Raw genomic sequence first — 6,000 nt, forward strand, 5'->3', positions numbered from 1 at the left:
ACTTTACCACCGGGCTGTGTCCTGCCTTGTGATGTAAGAAAGGCAAAATCATCTGTTATGTAGCTGATGTATTTTTGTTGTGCTTCTTGAAAATGTAAAATGCCATCAGGTGACTAGGATCACATATGTCAGTATTTTAAGGCTGTTCTTGTACGAGGCACTCGTATCATGTGTTGTTGCCTTTAGACTTCATGCTCGTAGATTGTATATTGGTTTCTGTATCACATGTTTACCGGTTATACTTTTTGTGTTCATTTTATTTATTTTCACCATATATGCTTTTATACGTTTTATGTTAAGGTTGTCTTAATGTGTTGAATATTTAGTTTATGTTAAGGTTGTCTTAATGTGTTGAATATTTAGTTTATGTTAAGGTTGTCTTAATGTGTTGAATATTTAGTTTATGTTAAGGTTGTCTTAATGTGTTGAATATTTAGTTTATGTTAAGGTTGTCTTAATGTGTTGAATATTTAGTTTATGTTAAGGTTGTCTTAATGTGTTGAATATTTAGTTTTTACATTTGTGTATATCCCTGCCATATATTTAGGTAATGTTTACAATGTGTATCTTTAAAATTACTAAAATCTTTCATACTCGAGTATCAGATATATTGTACTGTAGATGAAGAAAGTAAAGTGTTTTGTTAGAGAAGGGAGAGATAGTCCCCAAAAAGTACTTAGTGAAATGTCTTTCGTATGTGACAGATATTTTGTTAATCATGACCAAATATTTTTCACAATTCGGTGTCAAAATTTGTAAATTCTTATAACATTTGTGGCTTTGTGTTTCCAAAGTATTTTCAAACAAATATCCTTTACTGGGTTTTATTTTAAGTTTTTTTTCTTCTTTTTTTTTTCTTTCTCTTTTTCTTTCTTTCATTCTTTCTTTCTAATTTTTTTTTTCTTTCTTTCTTTTTTTTTTTAGTGGGGAGGGGGTGTTGGTTGATTGATGTCCCTCTCTGTGTATGAGCCTGCTAAGTGTATTTATTTGTACTATTTTGTTTACATTTAATCATTATATATTATTACTGGAATATTTGTGAGTATTATTTATTTTGCTTGCCAAAAAAATATATTGTACATAATTGTTATGAAATCCCAAGTCTTTGAATGACTATCATGGTGCAATGCGTACTTATTTCTAGCGTACTACACATCTCATTACATGTACGTCAAGTAACTACATGTATGCTGCATATTTCTATGATAATATTATTGTTAGTTGCTTGAATTAATACATGCACAGTGAAACCTCTTAAAACCGGACCCTTTGTAAACAGGAAATCCCTCCAAACCGGACGTTTTTTTATAGAGTCCTTTTTTAAAAATCAGTACATAATTAACCTCTGAAAAACCTGATCCCTCTTGAAACTAGATATTTGTGTTGGTCCCAAGGGTGTCCAGTTTAGATAGGTCTCACTGTTTAATGATGCAATCATTACTTAATTTACAGTCCCTGTTTGATTTATAAGGTACACAGTAATATGTGATTATATGAAAACTAACCCAAAGTATAACAGTATCTCTACATGTGCAACATACCCCAGAAGCTAACACAGTATTTACTGCATAAGCATTTAGTAAACTTGAAAACTATAGGTAGGGGATTTGGACAGACGGAATTACACTCCATTAAACATGCACTGGGAATGACGTTAATTAAGAGTACTCGTTTTGATGAACGTCAGTTTTAGGACACTCGATACTGAAGTCATTTGAGGACCTTGACATTGTCATAATTCATTAGTTTTGAAAAGGACACTTGATCTTGAAATGGTTCATTTGAGGACACTTGACCTTGACTGGTTCATTTGAGGACACTTGACCTTGCTTGGTTCATTTGAGGACGCTTGACCTTGATTGGTTCATTTATTTGAAGACACTTGACATTAAAGTTACTTATTTGAGGACATTTTACATTGAAGTTATGGACACTTGACATTGAAATTACTCATTTGAGGACATTTCACATTGAAGTTACTTATTTGTTTAAGGACACTTTACATTGAAGTTACATACACATTTGTTTCAGCTGACTTGACATTGAAGTTACTCATTTAAGAATGCTTGATATTAAAATTACAAATTTGTTTTTTGAGGACGCTTGACATTGAAGTTACTCATTTGTTTGAGGATGCTTGACATTGAAGTAATCTCTAACTCTTTAGAACATTGTGGTATTACCCCGCTAGATACAGGGTGCAGAGTGAATGTATTTGTTTACAATGTGGCTTTGGACATTTAGATACAGATTAAAAACTAATTGCGTGTTTGGTTGATTTGTATCAAGACACCAGTTAGTTGGAATATAACCCTGAAAACGCACTCCGTCTGTATGAAGATACGTTTTTAAACAACGAATTGTAAGGTAAATGGTATCTAACGGACACGAATGTATTATTCTATTTCTCACATATCCTTAAAAATCAGGTTTTAAGCTAATTTTAACATCTTTTTCGACTAAAAGTTATTTACAGCCCTTGCACTTACACGTCACAGACAAATGATTGTCAGGTTAACTGTACGTCACAGTGTAATCGATTTCCATTGTGCTTTTTTTTCCATTGAATGTATAGCATTGGTGACCTTGTCATCATCTAGGAGCAGCCAGTCGTATGTCTTGAAATTGTTAACACACGCACGTGTGTAAACAAGTATGTGACATCAAAAATAACGAATGATGTTCTCACCAACGGCTGTTTAAGAAGAATAAATAAATTTATATTTCAGGCCCGTAGGAATGATATCTGAAGTGGAGGGCGGGGGTGCAATCTCTAGTCCCATCCGTTCGCTATAAGAATACTGTACTGTATTTTTTAGTTAATAAATCGAAACTTATCACTAGCAACTTTACAAACGAACCTTTAACCATTTTTTACCGGACATGTAATGTTATGTTAACGTTATCTACGTTTTAATTTTTAGCTTTAAGTTATTGATTTTCTTATTATTGTTGCAGTTCAAATAAAAGTGGTTTTTGTTTTTTGTTGTTGTTTTCTTAATTAATTGCATCCAAGCTCGGTGGTGATAATAGCATTGGCGTAGCCATGACTTTTCATTGGGGGACGGGGTGGGGTAGGGTGGAGGGTATCCACACTGTCTATTGTTGTTCTGGAGCCATACCATGGCCTTTGGTATACCAGTCGTAGTGCACTGGCTGGTACGAGAAATGGCCTAATGGACCCACCGACGGGGATCGATCCTAGAGCGACCGCGCATCAGGCGAGCTCATTACAACCAGGCTACGCCCTCCTCTCCCGACAGATAGTACAAGACATATATTGGCTTTTGATATACCACTCATAGAGCGCTGGTTAGGAGGCGGAAACACAGTCGGAAGACACCACTAGAGCACATTGATTAATCAATCGTGGGTTATTGGATGTTTAACATTTGGTAATGCTGACTCGTAGTCATCAGAGGAAACCCGCTACATCTTTCCTAATGCAGCAAGGGATCGTTTATATGCACTCTCGCAGACAGGATAGCACATACCACGGTCTTTGCTATACCAGTCGTGGTGCACTGGCAGGAACGAGAAGTAAAAAAGAATAAACCAATTAGAGAATGGGACCATACGGTTAGATCATACGGCAAGCGCTCTACTAAATGAGTTCGATTCCGCCAAGGAAAAACAATGCCTGCCAAATTGCCAAATCTTCGCATTCCAGAACGCAACCTTTTCAAGGGAATATGGGCCTTTGTCTAAGTACCGCGTGGAGCATAATGGAGGCTAGGTGGTCATTACGCTGTTTTACGGCGTTAACAAGCCGCGCCGGTCAGCGAATAGGAGGAGGAGGAGGCGACCCAAGGCTTCACGGGGGGGGGGGGGGGGGGGGTTAACCTGGCGGCTCCATCTACTTCGAAGAGGACGAGACCGATAGGGGCGGTTCAGGGGGAACCAAAGCCGGTGGCTAAACCACCAAGAGCGGTTCCTTCTGCGCCGCCGCCCCCATCCACTCGCCAGGAGCGGCCGGGGGGTGGGGGGGGGGGGCAAAGCTGTCAGCTCCACTGACAGTGGCGGCCCCTTCTTCTCAAGTTCCGACACGGATGGACACCGGACACGTAGTCATCACTGATTCGCCAGCGAGTCCACCAGCACCTCCAAAGGTTGTTGTTGCCCCAGCGGGAGTCCAATAGGAGGAAGGTGTCAACGGCCACCATACCGAAGATGTCCGACCTACCCGACTGGAATCTCGTCTGTGACAAGCTGCCATCGAAGTACCGAGGAGCGATCCAGGGGGACTTCACCAACAGCTCACAAATTAACGGTCCTTGGAGTGAGAAACACTGGCGCCAGATTCCATCTAGCCAAGGGAAGTTCCAGATTCAAGGAGCCCTCCACTCGGATAAACTCTACGTGACAGCACAACGGGGCGGGCTGTTCAGGCAAGGACTCATGATGCCATCCATGGACAATATGACCATCCACCGTATTCTCAAAATGGTGTTGCAAGGAATCTACCTTGGAGTCATAGACAAGTGCCGCGTCTACCTGACTGAAGGACTCCCCAACTTCAGACCTGAACAGCCCATCAGCTCGCTATGAGTCCCGCGGCGCAACCCTACCTCGGACAGGTAACCTCCTTTTTTGGGCTTAGTTGGACTTCAAATATTTCGGCCGCGGATCAAAATTCTTGTTTATTTTTTTGTAAATAGTCCAACGCACTTTACTTTGGCGCCCGTTCAATTGCTCAAATCACCTTAAAACCTTTTAGGCCGAGCATTCAAAAATACTTTTGGGATTTAATTTCTCAGTCCAGACATGTGTAGGATCAGCAGGTTTTTCACTTTAGGACTTAGGTCTTTGACCGACCACAATTTTTTTTATTCCAAATTCTGCCCACCTCAAACTTACCCCTCCCCACTTCTGGCCCGGACTTAGTCACTGGCGAAAGTCACAGTTAATACTACCAGTCCTGTCATTGATGATGCGTTTTTATACTCCCGTATGTGGAGTGTCGTATTATGGTATGGTATGGCGTTGTCCGTCCGTCCGTACGTACGTCCGTTTGTTAACTTTTTCTTGTCCGGACCATATCTTTCATACAGATATATACAGGACCATCAAACCACACATGTAGGAACAACTTGAGATGGCGGTGTGTCTTGTACTATTAATAGGTCACTGTGATATACTTTTCACAGTCTACTGCACATAACAGTAAATCCTCGTCCGGGTCATATTTTGCATAAAGATGTATACAAGACCATCAAACCTCAAATGTAGGAACAACTTGGGATGGTGGTGTGTCACATAGGATTACTAGGTCACTGTGATACAAATAAATCAAATAATTTGTCTATATTCTGAACATCATAGCAAAATCTTGTTTAGCTTTTGAAGAAGTCAGGACCGTTTACCATTGCAAACATTTCACATAATTAGAATTGAATCATACCCGTAACATATTCATTAATATCTATGTTTTTCCATCAAACTCCTGACAGTGGTATCATGTACCTTACCGGTACACTTGTTCAGTTTGTTGTCATAAAATGTTGTTTCGTCTGTACTTTTGGGCTAGGTAGATCCATACAGGCTGCATAGGATCGAGTGCTCAATCGATTCACTTACACCCCACCCATTCCCGTTCCAATCAGCAGGTGCGTGTGTAGAGTGGGGTTTCGGGGATCGAACACTCACTCCTCCTGTGACGCAAAGTACCCCCCCCCCCCCCCCGAAAACTAAATAAAAATAAATAACTATAATAATAATTAATAAGTAAATAAAATTAAAATTTGAAAATGAGGGTTGCTAATGAAAACATTCATCAAATATCTTAAGCAATATGCGACTTCCTAGTTTCTTGTAAATATCTTAAACAATATGCGACTTCCTAGTTTCTTGTAAATATATTAAAAATGAGGTGCCACACCTTTTATTCGTGTACTCCCTGGATGTGTTGACATTGTGTTTTATTAGTAAATGTTAACATTATAGGCAATAAGAATTGATTTGGTATACTGGAACCTGTACCTTTCTCCCAACAATAAATTT

The sequence above is a fragment of the Gigantopelta aegis genome, chromosome 2 (assembly GCF_016097555.1).
Source record: "Gigantopelta aegis isolate Gae_Host chromosome 2, Gae_host_genome, whole genome shotgun sequence".
Classification (NCBI taxonomy): Eukaryota; Metazoa; Mollusca; class Gastropoda; order Neomphalida; family Peltospiridae; genus Gigantopelta; species Gigantopelta aegis.